The 6,831-nt window shown below is 32.8% G+C and overlaps 1 long non-coding RNA gene across 3 annotated transcripts; it reads right to left on the reverse strand.

Annotated features, from left to right (window-relative positions):
* Window positions 1-246: 246 nt before the first annotated feature.
* Window positions 247-5,825, reverse strand: LOC112031729 (uncharacterized). 3 transcript variants are annotated; one of them, XR_010628097.1, is made up of 3 exons: window positions 4,479-5,502; window positions 415-1,260; window positions 247-338 (listed from the first exon to the last, which is right to left on the reverse strand). It is a non-coding gene; the product is annotated as an uncharacterized LOC112031729 (long non-coding RNA). The 3 variants fall into 3 exon arrangements; XR_010628098.1 differs by having other exon boundaries at window positions 250-510; window positions 589-1,260; XR_010628099.1 differs by lacking the exon at window positions 247-338 and adding an exon at window positions 5,626-5,825 and having other exon boundaries at window positions 879-1,260; window positions 4,479-4,795.
* Window positions 5,826-6,831: the final 1,006 nt, after the last annotated feature.

Below are 6,831 nucleotides of genomic sequence, written 5' to 3' on the forward strand. Positions count from 1 at the left end.
CATTTGTATGATGGATCATTCAAAAAAAGGTTAGAGTCAAACACATTTTTCAACTGAATGACAAAAGTTGAGGAAATTACAATTTGACATCAAACACAACTTTGGCTAGAGCATAAAGTGCCTTAGAATTCCTACACAAAGTAACAAGAAACTACTAGGTATTGTTAAATCAATTAATTTTCCACAGATGTTTTTGAAAATGAAGTTCTGAGCTCAATGAATGTTCAACTAATCAATGAAAAATTAGCAGCCAAATCAATACTTACAGCTTCAGTACATGCAAATAAAAGGTTAACCAAAGCTTTCCACTGTATAAATCCTTCAAGTGATTGTCCCATCTACAGAATTTTCAGATGTCATAAAATCTAACAGCAATTTCAACATATAGAAAGCTTTCTACGCATTTGCACATACCAAAAATGCAGTAAATGCAAATTGCAGCTCTCCAAGAAGTACATCTTAAGAATCACCATAATCCTTTATCAGCAAACTTTCTAACAATTGTGAGATCTGAACAGATCACTGGATTTTAAAACTCAGATCACTGGTAAAAAAAAATCTGTTGAGGTCGTGTCTAAGATCTCTCACCTCGTCAATATTCAAGGAAGTAAGTTCTTGTCCATGTATTCCTTTTTATTTGATAACACAGGCAATTGATGAATGGTAACATCTTCTGCTCTGAGAATTGTCCACTGATGTTAAGAACTTACTAGTTTTCATCTGCTCATCTGGTGCTTTCTCAATTGCTGTTTTAGGAGTTTTTCCAACCATTCCTGATTCCCACACAACAATGATCTCTACTCCAATGGGTTTTGCATGTTGAATAAATCATTCAAATTTACAAGTTTATATAGAAATGACAATCAGAAGACACAAACTGTAAATTCAAACAACAATAACAACAACCAAGCCTTAGTCCCAAAATTTAGACCATATATTCAAAGTAAACAAAGAATCAAGGTAACTAAAGATGACTGGGATAAAAAATAAACTAAGAATAAAATAGAATTTGTGAACTAAACCAAATAAAACAATGATATTGTGGTATCCACTAGGTGTAGTATAAACAACAGACATGATTATTGAAGTTTGTGTGCGGCACAAGCCAGTTATCTTGGTAAAGCAACACTCCACCCCATCAACTGCCTTTTCTTTATGCTTCTTGCGAATGTAATATAATCAAACAATCTGAAGCTGGTGCCCAAGCCATAATACTCCTTCCCCAAGCCTACATTCCCAACAAGCCATGATAATTTCTACCTGAAAATTTAGTCAAAAACTCAAAAAAAAAAAAAAAAAAAAAAAAAAAGGATCAAATCTCTGCAAGTGGGTAATTTGTCAATGTATGTTATACCTACGAAATCTCTTCAAAATCAAAGATCAACCAAATCTAAACACATTTGTACCTTTGATACACAGAGAGGGATGGACCATGGAAACCTTACAAGGGAGACTCCAAATGGAGTAGAACCATTTAAATGTATGATCACAGATAAACTACATAAAGCTTGGTACACCACGATACTATTTTTCAAGGACAAAATTAGAATAGCAACAAATTGTACTGCTACAGTGGAAACTTTGAGGGGCTTGGAGACCAGGGCCCCAGTATATTTTTTCCTGACAATAGACCAAAATTTTCTGTTCAACTTTGACTACTACTTATGCCTCTCAATTGTGAGACCACCAAGATATCTACTCACCCAAAATGACCACAACCTCATCATTTCTTCATTCTTGCACACAGACCCAGTGAGTCTTGAACCAATCTCATCCTCCACCCTGTTCTTGAACACAAGGATAGAAATTCCTTTGTCTCTCACTCTCTAGGGTATCTACAATAAACCTTGTATTGGAAAATAGAACTCCTGCTAAAAAATGGAAAATTCTCCCTTCTTAAATGATAATTCCTCCATACAAAATGAAATCAATGAGAAAATTGCACACCTCTATAGACATATAAACGTGTATCCCATAGCATGACACTACTCCGACTCATTGAAGCTTTCTATTATTACATGGTTTCACAGCTTTGATTAGATAATTATGAAAGTCACCAGTGCTCACAATGTAACACCCCATAATTTTGACCAATTAATTATTATAGTAAATTATAAAGGAGGCCTAAATTAAATGGATTAAATGATTTGGGCCTAGATATTAAAATAAGATAATACTATGGAATATAAGCTAAGTGAGGTGGCTTGATAATAAATATATGTTGAAAACCCTAGCTTCTTCTCTTTAGTTCACGTGTATTTTACTAATGGTGCTCCTTTTGCTTCAGCCGCTTCACACTACTGAACCTCGCTTTGCTTCACTGTGGCTGTGAGTGGAGACCAAAGGTATGGCTCTCTTCTGCTCTAAACTTAGGAAGAATCTGTTAGTGGCATACCTAATAGAAAAAAAAAAAAAAAAAAAAAGGGGCTGCTGTTATGGATCTAAGGCTATGATTATGTTGATAGAAAAAGGGTGTTTTGTGGACATTATATGACCGTATATGGCCTCACTAAATATCACCACCCATCTGCCATGTATCTTCACGTTGTCCCTGTTCAATACGTGTCCATCAACTTCTTTGTGTTTTGGTGGCATCAAGTGAATACTAGGCAATTGGATGGATAAATTAAGGTATATATATTAGATTGATCAGATAGGTATATATATCACGTGACTTCCAATACTAGGTTGAATATATATATAATATTAGAGTGAATGGATATATACAATATATGGCTTCTTTTATTAGATGGGTCAGACATTCATCATTCAGCCTATGTTAAGTCTTATTTTACTTGAAGCTATTCCATACATGTGACCCTGCCATTAGGTTCGGCCATATTGAACTTTTATGAACATCTATGATTACGTTAATGGAAAAATCTGATTAGGCGACAATATTTTTAAGTCCAGAAATCTGATGAAAGCTGAAAGTAAATTGGATAGTTAGGTGAATAAATGGAGAATTTTGGATATATCAATATTGTTTAGGATAAAACCGTTTAAGTGTGAAAATAAATTTTTAAGTGGGAAATTGTGTATTGATGGACCTACCTTTGGTGTTGCTAGGTTCTAATTCTACAGATTTGTTGTGACTCAAGGGTGGTTGATTTCTTTATTTTGCAACTAAGAGGTAAGTGGTGTTTACTAATTTTGGGGGTTTTTCCAAAACAGTGTTGATTATTATTCTATTTTATATTAAAGAAATATGTTGATATTCTATATATAAATTGATATTTTATGAATGTTTGATGTTCACATTGACCATTCGTTTGATGAAAAACTTGTGGGACAACCTAAATTTATTTAAACTTGTATATGAGAATATATCCTTATATTTTTAAGAATTATGAATTGATTATTTTTGTGAACATCTTGAATGGATTATCTTTGTGAGCATCTTGAAATGTGATTTGAAAACCTATGGCAAATCGTGATTAAAAGCTTAGTATTGTATTTAGTCCTTAGCAAGGGACAATCATACTGCAGCTAGTCCTTAGCAAGTGACGGTCCCAGAAAAAGGGACAGTGCACATTTGATAGCTCCTTAGCAAGGGAGTATACTATTAAGGATCCAAAAAGGAAGCTCCTTAGCAAAGGAATGCACCTTTAGGTTCCAAAGGAACCATCCTTAAGGAAGAGGATGAAAAAGAGGTTCTAGTCCCAAAAAGGGGACAGTACAACCCTGTCAATGAGGTGTAAACGTTAACCACGAGAAAAGTCTAGGAAATTATTTATATGATGATACTGATATATATATATATATATATATTAATATTATGATGGCTCACAATATAAAGTTATATTTATTATACGAAATATTTGATGATAAAATATTGATGAGTTACTAGTTATGAATTGTTGTAAGAATTATTTATTTGAAAAGTTTGTTCCCACACCCTAATGCTAGTGAATTCCACTTATTGAGTTATCTCACCCCCCCTTTATTTCCCATTACACGTTAGGGAGATTATTGGAGTAGAGATTCTTGGAAGACAGCAGTTACGAACTATTTTGTGGAACTGAGGATTTTATTATTATTTTTATGGCATTAAACATTGTATTGGAGAATTATTCTGAGGATGTTTTGTCTTTGGTGAATTAGAGCTCTGACATTTGTGATGAGATTTTAGGTTACTGGTTTCTTTTATTTAATATTTTTATGGATCATTTAGATTAAATAGACTTTTATTGCTTCTGATTTTGGGCCGTTACACACAAAATCTAGTCTCAAATCTGTTTTATCCATTTTTTTATAAGAAACATAACTGTACCAGAAAATCAGAGAGCAAGAAGCATCTAAAATATCACGCAACATGAAAAGAGAAGCAAACTAAAATTGATTGAAAAAGAAACATATATGCAGATGGAAAATAGAGAATATTTAATCAAACACAAGCAACATTGGTAAAGAAACTCAGAACAGAATGTATAAGATTGCAGTATTAAGAGCCCCAAGTGTAGTTAGATAGCACTAACCAATCCGTTCAACAATGCTCTTTGTAATGTAATTTGATAAATGCTTCCAATCTCCATACTGGCTTAGATTGTAAGGACGAAGTTGTCTGTCAAACTCCAAACTTTTAACTGCTTGACAGTATCTCTCGTCCTTAACAAAGGAAAAGTGAGAGAAAGAGAGAAAAAACAAACAAACATAGTTTCAGATCAATAAGATTTTTAAATTTAGACCTTAGAGACTCAGCAGCATACTTCACAAAAGCAAAGTTTCACGATTCAAAGCAGGTAGAGTGGTGAAACTGAGTGGCATAATAGCTATAAATCCTGTAAGTGATCACCTAGCAGGGGAACATATCCATGTAAAATTATTATGTCAAGTTGGAATTCTCACTGAACTACACAATTATCATATTTTCAACGGTTACAATGGGGAAGGGGATTTGAACCCTGTTTGTTGGAATCACCAAGAAGTTACAAGGCTCTTAGCACTCCACAAATTTTGTATAGTTAGAGTAGGTCAGAAAAATATCAAGACATATAACCTAATACATATTTATAAAATGACATGATACAGAAACACCACCAAACGTAACTAGCGTTGTTCACTGTACACTAGTTATAATATGTTTTTGGGCAGTCAATTCTCAAGTTAGCTCCAATTTAGAAAATGGATTGAAACCCAATTTAAGGAAAAAAGACAAGAAGAAAACCAATAGTGCAACTGCATTAAGCTATCAATTGACATTAGGTTAGTCTGGTTTTCAGATGTAACCTTGCATAAAAATTGACACAACATCACTTTATGAGACACAATAGAGACTAAAAATGATCACTTTGTTAAATCTTAAATTCGTCATTTCTTAACGCTTAAGTTTTTTGGGCAATCAATAACATAAGCTTTTGAAATAATTAGTAATTTAACACACTTAAATTGTCTCGGACTAAAAGTGGTCACTTTAAACTTGAAAAACCATAATACTCACGGCATAATTTTAGGACCATAGTTAAAATAAAATAAAAATAACTATTAGAAAAGAAGAAGAAGAAGAAGTAACCTGAGAAGTAAGAGGAATCATCTTAATTCCCTTAAATGCAGGTCCTACCGAAAACATCTGCCACATTGATTGATGAATATATATAAATTAGTACAAGTATATAGTGTTAGTACCTGAGCATCGATGCCAACGAGAGTGTATTGAGGAACAGCGAGGAGGATAAATGTAACGCCGTGCTTTATGAGCCCCAATTCTGTGTCCGGATCCATACAATACTAGAAGAATTTCAAATTTTCTGGTTTTTCTTTTTTTGTTTGGAGTTAGAAAGAGAAGGCTCTCGTGCGCAGGAAACCGCTTGCGGTCCAGCGGTCTTGGGTCTGTACATTGTGGATTGTGGACAAGTGTTTAACTGCTTATCTCATTCTTGGGCCTAAACATTTCACTTTTGGGCCTGTAAAACATTTTCACTAAAAAAAATATTAAAACTACGAACCATTTTACACACCTCTAATATAGTAAATAATTATTAATGAGTAAAAAAATAATATTAACAGTGAGTCCAAATAAGAACTATTAAATATTTGTTACATTAATAATTTGTAGATGTAAATTACTTTTTTTCCCTAAGTGGAAAGGGAAAGAAAAGAAGATACGAGAAAATTAGAGGGGGGAAACGAAAAAGGGGAAAATAATAATATACATTTTTACTAGTATTTGGAAGTTGAAAGGAAGAAAAGGAATAAAAAAAATAATAGCAATATACTATTTTATCCTTGTAAATTATAAATTAATAATTAACGTTGAGGGTATAATAGTAATTTCATAAAAATCAACAAATGTCAAGGGTATATAAAAGTAATTTTGTGGATTTGGAGAGAAATTAGAAAATAAAAAACTAAAGAGACTAATAGAAATCCTTTCTCCCCGCATTTCTTCCCACCACCCCACCCCCCCCCCCTCCCCCTCCTTTCTAATCAAACGATGGACAATGAGTTCTTTTTCTTCTATTCTCACTTTTCCTTAAACCTTCTAGTTGAATTTATTTCTTCATTTTAAAAAATGAAGTAAATTTTCCCTATAAATATCCAAAGGGATAAAAAAAATATCTCTAAAATCTCTTAAGTTAGAAAAATAATTTTGAACCTTCAAAATGAAGGTAATACTTATACTAAAACTTTTTAAGTTTTAATATAACCAAAATACCTAATAAATCTATTAAATTATAAACTGCACTCAAAGTCTCAAAAAAAACACACACACACACACACACACACACAAATATCTAAAGTGGTGAAAAAAAAAATTACATTATAAACTGCATTTCTAAATGCTTTATTTAAACTAGCCTTTGAGCGCGTGTTTATAGACTCTTCTTTTTT

Source organism: Quercus suber, unplaced genomic scaffold, assembly GCF_002906115.3.
Source record: "Quercus suber isolate HL8 unplaced genomic scaffold, Cork oak 2.0 scaffold_40, whole genome shotgun sequence".
In the NCBI taxonomy this organism is placed as follows: Eukaryota; Viridiplantae; Streptophyta; class Magnoliopsida; order Fagales; family Fagaceae; genus Quercus; species Quercus suber.